The sequence below is a fragment of the Lutra lutra genome, chromosome 13 (genome assembly GCF_902655055.1).
Source record: "Lutra lutra chromosome 13, mLutLut1.2, whole genome shotgun sequence".
Lineage (NCBI taxonomy): Eukaryota > Metazoa > Chordata > Mammalia > Carnivora > Mustelidae > Lutra > Lutra lutra.
Window position 1 is genome coordinate 58927028 of NC_062290.1, and position 16784 is coordinate 58943811.

General features: G+C 40.4%; 1 protein-coding gene and 1 pseudogene across 7 annotated transcripts in view; one reads left to right on the forward strand and one right to left on the reverse strand.

Moving 5' to 3' along the window:
* The window catches only part of UNC13B (unc-13 homolog B), a 231265-nt gene that overhangs the window by 84066 nt on the left and 130415 nt on the right, over positions 1-16784 (forward strand). The window lies entirely within an intron of this gene.
* LOC125082830 (guanine nucleotide-binding protein G(I)/G(S)/G(O) subunit gamma-12-like) lies at positions 5063-5517 on the reverse strand (annotated as a pseudogene).

The window sequence follows — 16784 nt, forward strand, 5'->3', positions numbered from 1 at the left end:
GGGAAGGAATGAAGGCTATTGGACTTCTTGGATTCTACAGGATCAGACCGTAGCGTTATTTTGGTGTGAACATGTGCTTTTCTTGAAGAAAGGGAAGAATGACCTGGAAGGTAATTCAGAGAATATCAGCGCTGCTACTCCCAGCACAGGCCCAGTGAGGCAATGCTCTTCTGTTTCAGAGGGAGGCCCCTGAGGAAAGCCATGTGGCAGGGCCATCCTGAAGAGCTGTGGGGGTGATGCTGCTAACCCAGTGGGTCTGGAAGGTGGGACATCAACCAAAGAGAATTTTTCTACAGCTTTAACATCTAATATAATTTACCTTGCTAGGTTTTGGACTTGTTTGGGATCTGTCAGCTCTTCCTTCTTTCCTTTTTCTTTCTTGTAGAATGGGAATCTCTCACTTATTCCTGTCCCTTCCACCGTTGTAACTTGTTTGGCTTCACAGGTTCACAACTGGAGAGGAATTTTGCTTCAGGAGGAATCATACCTGGAGTCTCACTAATATCTAATTAGTTGCTATTTAAGTGAGACTTTGGATTTTAGACTTTAGGGTTGATCTGGATTTGAGACTTGTGGGGCTGGTGAGATGGAAAACATGTATTTTGCATGTGATAAAGACATGAATTTTGAAGGGGCCAGAGGTGGAATGCTGTGGGCTGAATTGTGTTCCCCTAACATTCGTATATTGAAGTCCTAACCCCTAATGTGATTGTATTTGGAGAGAGAATCTGTGAGGAGGTGTTAAAGTTAAATGAAGTCATGGGGGGACCCTAATCTGAAAGGATGGGTTGCCTTTTAAAAAGAGGAAGAGACACCAGAGCTCTCTCTCCCATGTGAGGACATAGCAGGAAGGTTGCCATTTGCAAGGTAGGAGAGCTCTCAGTAGAAACTGAACTCTACCAGAACCTTGATCTTTGACTTTCAGCCTCTGGAAACTGAGAAAATAAATTTCTGCTGTTTAAGCACCCAATCTGTGGCATTTTGTTATGGCAGCCCATGCAGATTAATACATGTATATAAATGTATTTATATAATTAGGAGAAAAATACCTGGAAATAGAAGTACCAAAATATTAATCAAATTTGTCTCTGGTATGAGGGATTGACATTTTTTTTTTTGTCCTTCCAATTTTAACCTAAAAGAAATCAATAAGTAGTTCCAAATGAAAGTCCAGCAGGTTATTTTGTCTGACTCTTTTTTTTTTTTTAAAGATTTTATTTATTTATTTATTTGACAGAGATCACAAGTAGGCAGAGAGGCAGGCAGAGAGAGAGAGGAGGAGGCAGGTTCCCTGCTGAGCAGAGAGCCCGATGTGGGGCTCGATCCCAGGACACTGGGACCATGACCTGAGCCAAAGGCAGAGGCTTTAACCCACTGAGCCACCCAGGCGCCCCCCAGCAGGTTATTTTGAAGGACTCAAACCTCAGAACATTTATGTGGTACTACCTATTGTTTTCCTTCTTGTTTTAATTCAGATAATTAACATAAAGTGTTATATTAGTTTCAGGTATTCAGTATAGTGATTCAACAATTCTGTACATTGCTCATTTACTCATTGCTCATCATGATAAGTATACTCTTAATCCCTTACTGCTATTTCATCTATTCCCCCACTCGCCTCCCCTCTGGTAACCACCAGTTTGTTCTCTGTATTTAAGAGTCTGTTTTTTTGTCTCTTTTTTTCTTTGTTCATTTTGTTTCTTAAATTCCACATATGAGTGAAATAATATGGTATTTGTCTTTGACTGACTTACTTCACTTACACTTATATCCTCTAGATCCATCCATGTTATTGCACATGGCAAAATTTCATTCTTCTTTATGGCTGAGTAGTGTCCCATTATGTATACCACATCTTCTTTATCTGTTCATCTATGGCATTATGACTTTTTTTTTTTTAAAGATTTTATTTATTTATTTGACAGAGAGAAATCACAAGTAGATGGAGAGGCAGGCAGAGAGAGAGAGAGAGAGGGAAGCAAGCTCCCTGCTGAGCAGAGAGCCCGATGTGGGACTCCATCCCAGGACCCTGAGATCATGACCTGAGCCGAAGGCAGCGGCTTAACCCACTGAGCCACCCAGGCACCCCGCATTATGACTTTTTAACCCCCTTTTTGCATCTTACATTTTCTAAATACTTAATGATGTACTACTTTAAAAAAAAAATAATCTCTACACCCAGTGTGGGGCTTGAACTCATGATCCTGAGAGCAAAGTTCACAGGCTCTACTGAATGGGCCAGGCGGGCACTCCCAACAGTGTACTACTTTTTTTTTTTTTTTTTTTAATTTATTTATTTGTCAGAGAGAGAGAGCGAGAGCGAGCACAGGCAGACAGAGTGGCAGACAGAGGCAGAGGGAGAAGCAGGCTCCCCACAGAACAAGGAGCCCGATGTGGGACTCGATCCCAGGACGCTGGGATCATGACCTGAGCCGAAGGCAGCTGCTTAACCAACTGAGCCACCCAGGCGTCCCCAGTGTACTACTTTTAATAGCTAAAACTTTCTAAGAAGAGTAATGGAATAATTAGTCCTTGTTCTAAATTTGGGTTTGCTGCTATCTCTCTGAGTGACTCTGGAAGTCTTCTTGTCTGCTTCAGTTTCTTGATGTATAAAAGGGGAGAGTTAGTCTAAATGGTCTCTAGGTCTCTCTTTTTTTTTTTTTTTTGGCGGGGTGTTGGGGGCAGCAGGGGTGATAATGTTTTTAATTCCTGTACGTGAGATAAACCGGGGTGCTTGGGCCAAACTGGTATTGGTCTCCAACGTCTGGCCAGGGGGTACAGCTGGCCCCTTAAGCAGACCTCAGTAGCCATCATCGGCCCAGGTGACCTCGTAGTCAGGGTACATGGCTTTGATCTTCTTGGTGGAGATGGAGTGTTGGGCATGACCGTAACCCATTGAATAGACATACATGTAGATCTTCTTGTCCTGGGTCTGGTGGGAGATGGGCCTGCTTCCCAGGCACTATAGCTCTTCTTCTGTGTCTTGCCCAGTACTTTGTCACAGATGTCAGTTGAAGACGCCATGAGAATTGATGTTCACATCTGTGATCTTGGCAATGTCTGTTGCCACCATGTTCCCCACGGCCCACCTGTCCCTGAAGACTGTGTCTCTAGGTTTCTTTTAGCTGTCATATCACATGATCCTGTAACTTCCTAATCCTGAGATACCTTCACAGGTCCCTCCACTGCCTTTTCTTTAAGGGTCAGTCTTCTGCAGTTACTTGTGAGATGCCTTCAAAATGTTTTCACAAATGACTACTCCTCTAAAGAAGCCCTTACTCTTAGCTTTGCTGTGAAGGTTTCTCTGACCCCAATTATTTGGATATACTTTTTTTTTTTTTTAAGAGAGGGAGTGAGAGAGAGAGTGCAGGGGGTGGGAAGGGGCAGAGGGAGAGGAAGAGAGAGTATCTTAAGCAGGCTCCATACCTAGCATAGAGCCTGATGTGGGGCTTGATATCACAGCCCTGAGATCATGACCTGAGCTGAAATCAAGAGTTTGATGTTTGACTGAGCCACCCAGGCACCCCTCATGTATTCTTTTTTTAACTCAGTGTTTTATAATATAGCTCTGTTACTGTCTTTGCTCAAATTTCCCCAAATTTGGCTTTTGAGACTCCCTTTAAACCAGATCCTGTGTCCTTTTGACATGGCCCCATCATTCTTTAATAAATCCTTCCTTTCTCGGTGGTAGATGTTCCATGCTCTTCATGTCCTTTCACTGCCTCAGTCTTAGAATAAGTTACTTCTCCAGCAAGCCCTGGTTTGTTTTAGTGGGGAATAGTATTTAGAAATCAAGATCTTGGAACTGGTCATGCTCTACCTAATGACTACATTAGGTTATTTGGGAATAGCGGTGCTTGCAGTGCTTGTGGACAGTCGATCCCTGCGAGCAAACTCGTCATGAGAGCCCAAGGCAATGTGTATCATCTTAAGTGTTTTACATGCTCTACCTGCCGGAATCGCCTGGTCCCGGGAGATCGGTTTCACTACATCAATGGCAGTTTATTTTGTGAACATGATAGACCCACAGCTCTCATCAATGGCCATTTGAATTCACTTCAGAGCAATCCACTACTGCCAGACCAGAAGGTCTGCTAAAAGGTCAGAGTAATGCAGAATGCGTGCCTTCATCTCAGATTTCGTTCATCACAGGTGGATCCCATGCGTCTTCAGTAGACAAGTCACCTTTGTAGCTAGCCACCAGTGCCAGCTCTGTGCATTGCACCTTCTTTAGTCTTGATTGCCCTTCCCGCATTTATTGGTGTATTAAAATGACTGAATATGAAAAAAAAATGCTACTGGAGTAGTATTGCTTTTTGGTTCTTTGAATGGACAGAACTAGGAAAACAAACATACATACCTAACTCATATGTTCATACTGTTATTACCAATTAACACTTTCATGACAGGGTTTTTCCTCACCTTCTGCCATTCCATATTTGTATGTTCCTTTTTCTCTCAGTGAGAACTCTTGTTCCCAAGAATATCAAATTATGTACTCATTTGCTTTATCCTATCATGTGCACAGGCAAATTTCAGGATTAATGTACCAATGCTATTAGTAACAACAGGCCTACTAATTAAAATTCAGTGTTCTTGAAAGTTTTTTTTTTTTTTTTTAAGTTGTATTTTACCTTAGGGTATAATTCACATAGGATTACAAAACTATCACACCTAAAAATTTAACAGAATTTCATAGTGGCTTCTGATGTCTACTCTTTATACAAAAATTCTCTAATTTTCCTAAAAATATTTTTGCCCTTTTTGTCCTAATTTAGGCAGGCAAGAATTCTACCACTGAACCACCAATGCCCTGCCGCCTTTTTGTCCTAATTTAGGATCCAACTAAGGTTCATTCATTGCCATTTGTAGGTGGTGTGAATTAAGGGTCTAAGATAATCTTTTTGCATGTGTGTATCCAATTGTACCAGCATCATTTGTTAAGAAGGCTGTTATTTTTTTCCCCCACTGAATTGCCTTTATATCTTTTTTTTTTTTCCCCAAGTTAGAGTATTTTAGTTATTAGCAGTGGTTACCAAATAAGCTGAAAGTGAATTTCTTCCAAGGAGCTGCTCAAAATTTGCTTTGTTGAGAAGAGGCGAGGAGCCATTTCAGCGTTCCTCTATAAGATGATGCAAGTTTTTTTTTATCCTTGAAAGGGTTTTCTGAGGTCGGTATCCCTATCAGCAAAGGGTCGCTCCTGGCATGCTCCTCACAGTAGGACATGAGGTCCGCTGACGCCTTTGAAACCTTTATTCTCTCGATGGAGGCTTGCATTCTCAACTGTTGCACTGTCCTCCTGGCCTGGGCGATGTTGTTGGTGCTTGCTGTTTTGCTGGACATCTTCAACTATTGTTTCTACCCGAAACCAGTAAGACTTCCGGGGGCCCACCGTTTTCAGGTTGTAAGTGGTGGAATGAATCTGCCGATGCGCTCCCCCCGCCGCCGCGACCGGGGACTCGGTCTCTAAGGGCTCCTGAAGACAGCTCCGACCTCTCCTCCGCCTCCCGCTCCTCCGGGCGCCGGCTCCGCCTCGCTCGGGGTAGGCGGGGCGGACAGCCCGACGGGCAGGGCAGCAGCGGGCAGCGGCCCGTACTCCTTCCTCCGGCCCTGGCCCTCCCACCCCGCCTTTATATCTTTTTTTGACGTCATTCTCAGTACCAGCACAACAGCCCATTACTTTTGTTCTAGAACTTTTTAGCAGATTTGATCTTATAGGGTCACATAAAAGAGAGTACACTTAAAAAAGAAAAAAGATTATTTATTTATTTATTTGACAGAACGAGTGAGCAGGCACAAATGGGGACTGGCAGAGGGAGAGGGAGACGGAGAAGCAGGCTCCCCACTGAGCAGGGAGCCTGGTGCGATGTGCGGCTCAATTCCAGGACCCTGGGATCATGACCTGAGCAGAAGGCAGACACTTAACCAACTGAGACACACCGGTGCCCAAATATACTTTTGTTTTTAGGATGTGTTCCTCAGATATGTCCTCAACTGAGGGTTGGTGGCAGATACCAACAGATGCATGCTTTTTGCATGTTTGAACCTCATATTTACTTTTGCAGGTCTTATCTGCATGCCAGCTTTTTCATATTTATATCATTCTTGTTCAATTTATTGAGCTATTCTGAGGCTCTGCAATTTGGTCTGCAGATTAGATAGAAATCTCATTCGCAACAAATGGTATAATGTGAATTTACCTTAGTTACAACATTAAACATACAGGAAGGTGGTGTAGAGAGATAAACTGGTTTATTCCTTTTCCAAAGGTATTTAAATTTTCTAAGGTATTCAAACTTCATTCTTCAGTAAGGATATTTCTACCTATGTCTTGTCAAAGAATGAAACAGCACACCATGTTGCCACACCAAAATGACCTTAGGACTACTAATTTTTACAACTTTCTGCTATTTTCAATTTTTTTTAAAGGCTGCATGCCCAGCATGGAGCCCCTCAACACAGGGCCTGAACTCATGACCCTGAGATCAAGACCTGAGCTGAGATCAGGAGTTGGACGCCTAGCTGACTTAGCCACCCAGGCATCCCCTGCTATTTTCAGTTTTTATACATGTCTGGTTGTTATAACACACCTGCTGTATTATTAATGATGGTATCACTGGTTGCAATTGAGAAGTGAGTCAAAAGTGATTTAGTATCTGGCATGGATTTGCTGGGATGACTACTCACACATTCTCTCGGGGTGTCTAAGTTAGCACAACCTTTCTAACTCAGTAATTTTACTTCTAGGTGATATTCAAGGAAAATAAGTTGAGATGCAAAGGAACATTTATATATAAACTTTAATTATAGTGGAGAAAAATTGCAAAAATTTTGAAAGAATGGGTAATTGTGGCATTTCTATGTGATGGAGTATTATGCTTTTAAATAGTTTAAGATATGGGAGATATCTATATGAAGAAGCTTTAGGGGCGCCTGGGTGGCTCAGTGGGTTAAAGCCGCTGCCTTCGGCTCAGGTCATGATTCCAGGGTCCTGGGATCGAGCCCTGCATCAGGCTCTCTGCTGAGCAGGGAGCCTGCTTCCCTTCCTCTCTCTCTGCCTGCCTCTCTGCCTACTTGTGATCTCTGTCTGTCAAATAAATAAATAAAATCTTTAAAAAAAAAAAAGAAGCTTTAAAAAGGAGGATCCTAAGGTGATAAATAGTATGATCTCAGTTATCTAAAGAATAAATTATATAAAAAAAGAATACATTATATACAGCTAAGCATAGGAAGAAAAGCTCTAAGGAAATACAATTTAGTTGTACTTTTTAAAGGTTTTATTTATTAGCATTTTGTTTCTTTATTTTATTTATTTATTTGACAGAGGGAGATACAGTGAGAGAGGGAACACAAGCAGGGGAAGTGGGAGAGGGAGTAGCAGGCTCCCTGCTAAGCAAGGAGCCCAATGTGGGGCTCGATCTCAGGACCCTGGAATGACAACCTGAGCCAAAGGCAGATGCTCAACGACTGGGCCACCCACGCGCCCATATTTATTTATTTGACAGAGAGAAAGAACAAGCAGAGGGAGAAGCAGGCTCCTTGCTGAGTAGGGAGCCCTATGTGGGGCTTGATCCCAGGAGCCTGGGATCATGACCTGAGCTGAAGGCAGATGCTTAACCAACTGGGCCACCCAGGTGCCCCTAAAATACAGTGTTAATGTGGCTCTCAGGGTTAGGATTGTAGGGAAGTTTTACTTTTTTTCTTTATACTCTTTTGAACTTTGCAGTTTTTCTCCAAATGCATTTTGTATGTGATAATTTTAAAAAAGCAATAAATATCAGAAAATGGTCCTAGGCCTGACATTGTAGAGGCAAGTCATGTAGATTTCCTTTTTCAGTTTGGATTTGAGACTTAATTGAACAATAGTTGGTTGTTGAGGTTGACACAGTTTAGTTTGATAATACTAGTGATTGATTCCTTGATTGAGAGTTCTAAGTAGCTCTTTTTTTTTTTTTAAGATTTTATTTATTTATTTGACTGAGAGAGATCACAAGTAGGCAGAGAGGCAGGCAGAGAGGGGGAGAGGAGGAAGCAGGCTCCCTGCTGAGCAGAGAGCTCGATGCAGGACTCGATCCCAGGACCCTGAGATCATGACCTGAGCCAAAGGCAGAGGCTTAACCCACTGAGCCACCCAGGCGCCCCGAGAGTTCTAAGTAGTTCTTGAAGTTTCAGTATTGCTTTTATTGGTGATTATTCCTAAGGTCTCTCCTAATCAATTACTGTGTCTGAAATAAAAAGGTTTTGGGGTTTATGTTATTTCCATTTGTAATATGACCTTGAAGGTAGCTTGAACTTTTGAGATACAGCCCACCATTGGTGTTTCAGAGATTTCTCTGATTATCTGTGAAGGATGTGTTTCACTGGTTTTATTACAATATTTCTTATAAATAGTGACATATCAGGTCATAAACCAGAATTTCTTGAGTATGAATCAGTCTTTTAAATTAGTAAAATAGGGCATAGCTCAACATATTGTTTAACATTTTTCTTAAAAGTATGAATCAGTTCAGAAGAGTGGATGTGAGTCACATCCATGAATAATAGTGACCAAACATTGAGAAGTAGAATCAGTATCAACTTAGCTACTAAGTTGTGACATCTTGGCCACCACTAATTTCAAAAGGGTCTTTTTTGCCATCATACTGAAAAGAGACATATTCTTATAAGATGACTTACCCTACCTTTTCAACTTTCTGTTATATTTCCTGGCGATCCATAATACTGATATTGTTGATTCCTTGATAGAAAGCTGGAGCTAGTGGGAAGTACTTCCCACTACTATTAAGCCATCAGGCCTGACATGCAGTATCCCTAGTCTGTACTACATTCCAATAGTCCTCTAAGATTCTCCTATTTTTCTTGGTTTCCATCTAAAATTGTCCACTGCCATGCTATGACTTACTTCTAATATACCTTTTTGGGGAGGCAGAGAAATGGGTCATTCGTTATATATAACCAGTTATTCCCCATCTGGAAGATTAGATTCCAGTGTACTATACAGATGATGGTATAATTCCTTGAGCAAAATCAAGCAGACACAAAACAAAACTCTGGGCTGATACTGCCAGTGCTGCTCTTAATCTTAGTTCTCCCCCTACCATAAAAAAGACTATCTTTAAGCTTCTGGGGTGTTCTGGTTTTCTCTCCGTGGGGACCAGGACTTGTTTTCCCAGTCAGGTGATGGTGGATTCTAATAGGCAGGAAATTTTATTTGTGTCTGATTAAGAATTTCCTTCTTTCATTCTGGACCCAGCCCTTGCCAGAAGGAGTAGACCCAGTTAGCAAGTACTTACTGTGTCAGGGTGTGATCATATGGAGTAGACCATGAGACTGTCACTCCAGCATTTTATACCAGAGGACACCAACTTGCACGTCATGACTCTCAGACCTAACCACCTTGCACAGCTGCAGATAAAAAGGAAGCTTGGCTGGCATCAGGTCCTGTGGCCTGTTCTCCAGCAATTTTCTTTTCTGTATTACTATTTCCAGATGACAGTGGCTTCCATGCTGGTAGCCTCTACCTATCAGGAGATCTAAATCTTAGAGAACTTTGTGGCTTCACAGTCTCGACTAGGAGTAGCATCCTTTTAGGAGCATATGCTGGGTGAATCTGTTTCCCACAGTGTCTTGAAGAGATCAAGAATCCCTCACCATAACTTTTGAACGGACAGAACTCAGCTTGTCCTATGTTTTGCAACGCCATGTTGCTATTGCATGGCAGGATCCTTCCATACATTAGCACCGTATACTAAGACTTCAGATAGCTTTCTTAAACAATGCCCTGCACTGAAATTGAGTGATAGGTGTCCAAGATAGTCCTGGGACACCTAGAAAATTATTGAATTCCTGTCCCAGGTTCCTCTTGGACACTGTCACTTTTGACTTAATCACAAATATATTCACTCCCCAAGCCATAATACTTATGCTGTTCACTTAAATTCAAAGCCTGATTAGTGGGCTGTTTAGTCCCTCTGCCAGCTGGCTTTTAGCTCCATCCATTGTGGTGCTACCTCATAAACTGTCCCAGTTGTTTTTGTCATAATGTGGCTTTCAATACATATCATGAATTTTGAAGGTTCTATTCAATGTCCTCAATGTTAAAATTTGGTCTCATTTCAAGTCACTTGTATTAAAAGTTGGGCAATGTATTGCTTTTCTTGTTAAAATCTTGATGGCCGGGGCGCCTGGGTGGCTCAGTGGGTTAAAGCCTCTGCCTTCAGCTCAGGTCATGATCTCAGGGTCCTGGGATCGAGTCCCACATCAGGATCTCTGCTCAGCAGGGAGCCTGCTTCCTCCTCTCTCTGCCTTCCTCTCTGCCTACTTCTGATCTGTCTCTGTCAAAGAAATAAATAAAATCTTTAAAAAAAAAAAAATCTTGATGGCCACTTTGCATGGTAGCATGAAGAAAGCAGCCCAGAGTCTTTTTATCAGGGCTTCTCACCGGTTACCTTCTTTTGTGCCACTTGTTTCTAGGAAGTGTGTGAACTGGGGTTAAAACCTTGGTCTATTTGACTCTTAAGGTCCATGTTCTTTTCCCTATATGACCTCTTGATGTCAAAAATCTAATGTGATATAATTCAGAAAAATATGCTCTTCTTATTTGCCTTCTGCCTTTTGTGTTATTTTAAAGTTACTTCATTAAATAGGAAATATGCATATGCCACACAAACTTTAAAATATTAAAGAGAATACAGTAAAAAGGTCTCCCTTCCATTCCTATACCTAGCTATTTGGGTCTTCTCCCCAGAAGTAGTCATCATTAACAGTTTCTTATTAATAATTTGAGAGATTTTACACATGTCAAAATGTATGTGTGCATACATCAGAGAAACGTTTTGATTATTTTTTCTATCCTTTGACTTGATCTTAGAGTACCATGTGTTACAAAAAAAATATTCAGAGCTAACTTGGAGTTGAATACCCCTTTTGAGTTGAATACTCCCTTTTGGGTTCTTACTATGTTTTAAAAATTTCTTGAAGTCATAAGGAATAGATTGTTTATTTTTTGGGTTGCTTGCCATGGCAAAGATCTGTTTCCCTGAAATCCTGGCCTTGACTACAGTAGGAATTTTCCTCTGTCCTCATTCACCCTGATAGAATGAGTTTCACACGTTTGTTACTGGGTTAAGAAATTCTGGCAGTTCATGTCCAGATAATGTGTTGGAATTTAAAATTTGTGTGGAAACTTTGTGGTTACTTTGCAACGTGTTATAAAGCATTGTTGCCCCCCGCCCCAGCATACTAAATCAATTCCCTTTTTAGTCTAAACTTAAAAACCCAAAATACATAATGTCTTCTCTGTAAAAATTTTTAAGTGATTGAGAAATGTGTATTATAAACAGTTATAGTTATCTATAATACTCCCTCTCCAGCCGACTCCAAGATAACTAGTTTTCACAATTTGGAGTATACTCTTCCAACATCTTAATTTTTCTTTAAAAAAAAAAACAACTTAGATTTTATTTACTTATTTTAAAGTTTCTATTTATTTATTTGACAGAGAAAGAGACAGTAAGAGAGGGAACACAAGCAGGAGGAGTGGGAGAGAGAGAAGAAGGTTTCCTGCTGAGCAGGGAGCCTGATGTGGGGCTCCATCTTAGGACCTTGGGATCATGACCTGAGCTGAAGGCAGATGCTTAACGACTGAGCCACCCAGGTGCCCCATTAAAAAAACAAGTTAAATTTTAATTATGCACGGGCCATCTGGGTGGCTCAGTACACAGAGTGTACTGGGAGTCTAAGCGTCTGCTTTCAGCTTGGGTCATGACTCTGGAGTGGAGCATCAAGCCCCCTGTTGGGCTCCCTGAGTGGAGGGTCTGGTTTTCCCGTTCCCTCTGCTTCTCCTCCCTGCTTGTGCTCTCTCCCTCTTGCTCAGTCTCTCTCAAACATATAAATAAAATCTTAAAGAAAACGTTAAAAATTTTTAATTATGCAGTACCTGAATATGTGAGAGAGTACTTGTAACACATTTAAGTTTTGGAGAGGAATAAAGGAGCTAATTAATACCCATGAGCCCACCACCTCTCATTATTTTCTAGTAGAGTTTAGTGTGATGTACTCTACATGTTTTCTTAGACTTTCCTTTCCTGGTTGGTAGGATTTTTTCTCCACTAGACTGGTGAATTGCAGGAGCAAGGACTTAGTCTTCTGTTTCTTTTGGAATTTGCACAACTATATCTCACTCTGTGATATGTTAGGTACCAGGGAGTGAAGCCTGGCTTTTTGCCTCTGAGAGACCTCAGCCCATGTGGATTTTGGGGGAAAAGTTTTCTGGAGAAAAAAGAAAAAAGAAAAATGATTATTGAAAAAGTATAATTTGCATTATTTATTGGAAGGAAGTATTCTTTTTCTTTGGGAAAATTTAGTTTCTTCAGAATGTGTAGATTTCTGAGGATGCTTCTATAATAGGACTGATATTAAGACTCATAATCAGGTAACTGATAGGTGATATTGGCAGTAACTAAAGCTTTGTGAGCTGTGTCGTAATTTATAAGCATTAAATTGTTCATGTTTATTCTTCATAGAAATAAAGACTTTTTAGCAGATGCCAGACAGAAAGAATTGTCATACTTTTCTTAACTTCTCTTGTGAAACTTGGAAACTCCAGACAAGCATTACAGAGAAGAAACTCAAAGCTTTTTGGTATAAGTTTATCCATTAAATCTTTTCATTTCCTCCTCTCCAGAAGCTTCTGTATTTTCATGGAGTATTCTTGTTTTTTTTTTTTTTTTTTTTTTAAGATTTTATTTATTTATTTATTTATTTGACAGAGAGAGATCACAAGTAGACGGAGAGGCAGGCAGAGAGAGAGAGAGAGGGAAGCAGGCTTCCTGCTGAGCAGAGAGCCTGATGTGGGACTCGATCCCAGGACCCTGAGATCATGACCTGAGCCGAAGGCAGCGGCTTAACCCACTGAGCCACCCAGGCGCCCGGAGTATTCTTGTTTTTAATGAATAGATACATAGACAAGAGAATGTATTTGTGGGGTTCAAAGAAGAATGATGGAAAGATGGAAAAAGAATCAGAAGATTTAGCTTATAGCCTATTTAGGTCAGAAGAGGACAAATACACAAATGTAGCAACTTGGCTCTTATTTATGAGATGAGCCTCAGGTGCAATGTGATACCCTGGAAATAGGAAAGTACTTGGGTGACAGAGGAATAAGCAAATAGTTAAGAATAGCATAAAGTTGGTTCAAGAAGTCTTTCCAGAGAGATGAGTTTAGAGATGATATTTAAGGAGCTAATTGAAATGTGTTGATTGAAAGCAAAGATTATTCATACTAGGATACGTGGTAAGTATGGGAAGAGGATTAAAAAGATGCCAAATTATATGCGGACCATATTGACTTGGAGAGAATAGAGTGATACCAAAGTTGTACTTGCTACTGTGCTGAGGAAAATGAGTCCCTCTTTTGTACATCATCTTCTTCAAAGAGTAAAGATATACAGGGCCGGGGAGGCCTGGGTGGCTCAGTTGGTTAAGCAGCTGCCTTCGGCTCAGGTCATGATCCCAGCGTCCTGGGATCGAGTCCCACATCGGGCTCCTTGCTCAACAGGAAGCCTGCTTCTCCCTCTGCCTCTGCCTGCCACTCTGTCTGCCTGTGCTCACTCTCTCTGACAAAAAAAAAAAAAAAAAAAAAAACAGGGCTGGCCCAATTTGGCAGATTCACTCCTCTGGGAGTCCCTTCCTTCCTTCCTTCGTTCCTTCCTGTCTTTCTGTCTTCTGTCAGCAGGGGGAAAACCTTTCTCACTTTAGGTCCTAGTGTCCTTCTCGTCACCTATTACCCTTTCTCGTTTTTAATTTGTTAGAGGATTGAAAGCTTTGTCCCACTTAAAATCTTGGTGGCTTATGACTGATTACTGTGAGCAATGAAAGCAGAAAAGCAGGTGTTACATCACTAGTTACTTCCACTTACTTATGAACCATAAGCCCTCAGGAAAATAGGATTGCTTGACCAACTGGCCTCTATCCTGCAGATTCTCCCACCTCATCAATTTCTTCTGTTTTTCCCTTTCTCATTACTAAAACCCCAGAGCTCATATTCTTTCTTTGCCATCTGTCTTCCACCATTTACCACTTCTATTTGAGTCTTCTGTTCTGGCTCTTACATTAAAGTACCCTAATCGTATTGGTGTTCCCTGGGTAGCTGATTCTTGGTTACCTTGAACCTAGGACCCCCTCCTTGCCCTTTTGTTATTATTTTTTAAAGGAACCTCATGCATAAATTTCATTTTTTATATCAAAAGTTATAGCGTATGCTATGAAAAACAGTGCTTTTTTCCCCTCTACCCTATCCTTGAGCCATTCAGTTTCTGCCTTGAGGCAATCACTATTGCCATTTATTATGGATTTCTCTAGAAAAAGTTTATGCATTCATAAACATGTAATATACTTAAAGTCACCCTCACAAATGTAGTATGCTTTGCACAATGTTAACATATCTTACTTTTTTTTCACTTAATATGTTGAATATATACTTAATATGTTGAATATATACTACACTTAATATGTTGAATATACACTATATAGGGAACCAGTTCCTATTAATGGACACTTTAAAAATTGAGATGAAATTAATTTACATAAAATTAATTTTATTAATTAAAACATTATTTATTTTTTTAAGATTTTATTTATTTGAGAGAGATTGAGAGCATGAGCAAGAGGAGGAGCAGAGGGAGAGGGAGAGGGAGAAGCTGACTCCCTGCTGTGCAGGGAGTGCAATGAGGGGCTCCATTACAGGACCCTGCCTTCGTCTCATGAGTGAGACGAAGGCAGACTCTTAATTGACTGAGCCACCCAGGTGCCCTGGAAGTACATTTATTTTAGAGTTAATTTTGTCACGTATCTTCCTGAGGTGGCTGAGGAAGAAGCAGATGGTTAAGAATGGCATGTAGTGGGGCGCCTGGGTGGCTCAGGTCATGATCTTGGGGTCCTAGGATCGAGTCCCACATTGGGCTCTCTGCTTGGCGGGGTGCCTGCTTCCTCCTCTCTCTCTCTCTTTCTCTGCCTGCCTCTCTGCCTACTTGTGATCTCTCTCTGCCAAATAAATAAATAAATAAATAATCTTAAAAAACAAAAACAAAAACAAAAACAAGAATGTCATGTAGTTTGTTCAGGAAAGCTTTCCAGAAGATGTGAGTTTAGAGATGGCTTTGAAGAAGCTAATTAGAATGTATTGAATTAACAAAAAGATATTCATAGTAGGATAAAAGAAAAGTATGAAGGGAAAATTTGAAAGATAGCCCCCTCCACTCTCAGTCCTGGCCAATAACTGGCTAGAACATCCTCCCTGGGTAGTGGGAGTAGATGATCAATCAATTGATAGTTTTGCAACTTTTATTCCAGGGTTAGGACTCTCAGAGTCAGGAAAATATACTGGTTATAGACTCCACAGAGTGTAGAGGGAGTCTTATTTTAGTAATAGGGCAGTGCAGTGAGTCTGGGACTTCTGTCAGTAAGAGTGGGTGATGAGTTTTACCCTGTACATGTGGTATCTGTATAAGCAGTTGATATTGATGATGATTATAGGTTTTGGCAAACAAAGAAAAGAGAGAAATTATAACAGTATGGTTTGCCTGATAAAAATAATATTAATTGTAGTCTTCTGACTCATTTATTTCTATTCTGTCTTTTTCCAGAGAGAATTTGAGGTGGCTAATTGTAGTTATTACATCAACTTATTATCATTTATTTTCAATTATTATGGCACACAATTATGTATGTTAAAAATGTCAGATTAATGTATTCAAGTTTGAGGGGCTCCTGCCTGGATCAGTTGGTGGAAAATGCTACTGTTGGTCTTGTGATTGTGAGTGTGAGCCCCATGTGGGGTGTAGAGACTACTTAAAAAATAAAATCTTAAAAAAAAGTTTCATTTGATTATAGCACATAACTGCCTAACCTGGGCACAGTATTTGTTGTATATATACGACAGTTTGTTATTCCCATAAAAACATGGTCATCTTTGGTTTGTTATTATTGGTTTTGTTGGTTCAGAGTGGGAAGAAATGAATTTGGTAAAACATGATTAACAAAAGTACTGTTGAGGTCAACAATTGTTAGAATTATTTGTTGCACAAATAATTATTGGACACCTCTTCCTCATATCAAGAACCATGCTAGGAACTAGAGATATAGAGATGAAAGTCTTTGACGTTAGTGCGCTCAGGTCCAGAGAGGAAAAGAAATTTACTGCCTTGTGATTCAGTGAGTAGTAGAGGAAGAAAACTTAATCCAATTTTTAGATAGTAAAGAAAGGCTTCCCAGAGAAGATGATATTTAAATTGAAAAGAATTTAAAAGTCAACAAAAACCCATAGGTTACATTATAGTTCACTCTTTGCCTTGTATGTTCTGTGGGTTTTGGCAAATGTATTCACCCTAGTAATATGATACAGAATAGTTTCCCTTCCTTAAAATTTCTCTGTGCCCTACCTGTTTATCCTTCCTTCCTCTGAAACCTCTGGCATAAATTGAGTTTTGAAAGATAAGTAAGAGTCAGTCAGGTAAAGGAGAAAAGAGTTTATGGTACTAGGACATTAATATGAAAAATCATGATTTGTAAGCATGTTGAAAATTCTGGATGACTTGAGGGCAGGGAATAAGTGTGGGGCAGGGTCAGAGATAAGGCATATAGAGTCTTCATATCATGCTGGGTTTGAAAGCCATAGCAAGCTATTTATATTTTATCTTGAAGACAGTGAGGCACTTTTTGAAGACTTAAGAGAAATGAAATCATCAGATGGTGGTAATTGTAATGATATACCCAGTTTGTTTGAG